Source organism: Budorcas taxicolor, chromosome 14 (genome assembly GCF_023091745.1).
Source record: "Budorcas taxicolor isolate Tak-1 chromosome 14, Takin1.1, whole genome shotgun sequence".
NCBI classification, from domain to species: Eukaryota; Metazoa; Chordata; class Mammalia; order Artiodactyla; family Bovidae; genus Budorcas; species Budorcas taxicolor.
Genome location: NC_068923.1, coordinates 84,498,588 through 84,500,744, shown reverse-complemented (window position 1 = coordinate 84,500,744; position 2,157 = coordinate 84,498,588). Strand labels below are relative to the sequence as shown.

At 43.5% G+C, this 2,157-nt stretch overlaps 1 non-coding gene across 1 annotated transcript; it reads left to right on the top strand.

Moving 5' to 3' along the window:
* Positions 1-649: 649 nt before the first annotated feature.
* Positions 650-731, top strand: TRNAS-AGA (transfer RNA serine (anticodon AGA)). The gene has a single exon. It is a non-coding gene; the product is annotated as a tRNA-Ser (tRNA).
* The last annotated feature ends 1,426 nt before the right edge of the window (positions 732-2,157 follow it).

Genomic DNA, 2,157 nt, shown 5'->3' with positions numbered 1-2,157 from the left:
TCTCTGTTCTTTGTCTCCCACTGCTCTTATATACAAGTCTAGTTTTTTTCCCCATGAGTTTATCTGTTTTTTTTTTTTTTTCTGAAGTATAATGGATCTACACCACTATGTTAGTTCCTGTTACAAAACATAACGATTTTATATTTCTAGACATTTTTAAATGATCACGATAAGTTTAGGTACATTATGTCACCATACAAAGACATGACACAGTTATTGAGTATATCCCCGAAGTCTTTCTTATTTTGGGTAAAAAACAATTGTGTGTGTTAGTCCCTCAGGCACATCTGACTCTTTGCAACCCCATGGACTGCTGGGTCCTCATTCGACACACCAGGCACCTCTGTCTACATAATTTTCCAGGCAAGAATACTGGAGTGGGTTGCCATTTCCATATTCCCAAAGTCTTTCTTATTTGGGGGAAAAAAAAATTTACCCTTTCAGAAAAGCTCTTTCAAATACCAACTTCCTAAAATTAGAAATAAAGTAGCAATTACCAAATATCAGAGTAACACAAGCAGAGCAACAAAAAGAAGAAGAGAGACAAAAATAGTAATTTCAAAGTACACAGTTTTTGTTACAACAGTAATTCACGGACTTAAAATTCAAAACTTAGAATAGTGTGAAATGGAACATTTATGCACCAGCAGTAGTCGTGGCCGAATGGTTAAGGCGATGGACTAGAAATCAATTGGGGTCTCCCCGCGCAGGTTCGAATCCTGCCGACTACGGGAAGTCAACATTTAGGGATTCCCTGGTGGCTCAGAGGTTAAAGCCTCTGCCTGCAATGCAGGAGATCTGGGTTCGATCCCTGGGTCACGAAGATCCCTTGGAGAAGGAAATGGCAACCCATTCCAGTTTTTTTGCCTGGAGGATTTCATGGAAGGAGGAGCCTGGTGGGCTACAGCCCACAGGGTCGCAAAGAGTCAGACACGACTGAGTGACTTCACTTTCTTTAACTTTCATGTATTCTCTTCCCCAACTACTTCCAGAGATTCCCACAACATGACTTTTTAACACACACGTTTGCTCAGTGGTGTCTTTCCCCGCTAGGATTTCACCGCAACCAGCATTTGCTGGGGGGTTCCCTGGGTGGCTCAGTGATAGAGAATCCACCTGCCAATGCAGGAGCTGCAGGAGCTGCAGATGCAATCCCTGAGTCAAGAAGATCCCCTAGAGGAGGACATGGCATTCTTGCCTGGAGGCATTCTCGCCTGGAGAATCCCATGGACAGAGGAGCCTGGAGTGCACAGGGGTGCAAAGTCAGACATGACTGAACAACTGAGCGCAGTACATAGAGCACTTGTGTGACAGACAGTGCTGTGTAAGAGTCTGCTGTTTGTCTAGCTCACCAGAGTTGAGCCCAGTGTGTGGTTAAGAGCAGTCATTCAATATCTTCATGGAATTTACATCCCTTCACATAAAGTCAGTCTTTCACTGGTACTGGACTAATGAGAACCTGAAAGGTTGATCTCTTCTCAATCAAGAACATGACATGCCTGTACTTTGCTGTTTTTCCCAGTGGTCATGTATGGATGTGAGAGTTGGACTGTGAAGAAGGCTGAGTGCCGAAGAATTGATGCTTTTGAACTGTGGTGTTGGAGAAGACTCTTGAGAGTCCCTTGGACTGCAAGGAGATCCAACCAGTCCATTCTAAAGGAAATCAGTCCTGTATATTCACTGGAGGGACTGATGCTGAAGCTGAAGCTCCAATACTTTGGCCACCTGATGTGAAGAACAGACTCATTTGAAAATACCCTGATGCTGGGAAAGATTAAAGGCAGGAGGAGAAGGGGATGACAGAGGATGAGATGGTTGGATGGCATCACCAACTCAATGGAGATGAGTTTGAGTAAGCTCCAGGAGTTGGTGATGGACAGGGAGGCCTGGCATGCTGCAGTCCGTGGGGTCACAAAGAGTCAGACAGGACTGAGAGACTGAACTGAACTGACCTGAAATTTAGTCTCATTAGTAAATTACGTCTTGTCCTGGCTGCCATCCATTCCCATTGAAAAGATAGCTAAAAAATTATATTTGAAAAACAGTGCCTAAGGCAATGTTTTCCAACTTGAATTATTCTATAAACTTGCCAACTTTGCAAATTTTTACATGGACACAATGATTTAGGCAAAAGAGGGAACAGGAGAGAAGTAATCA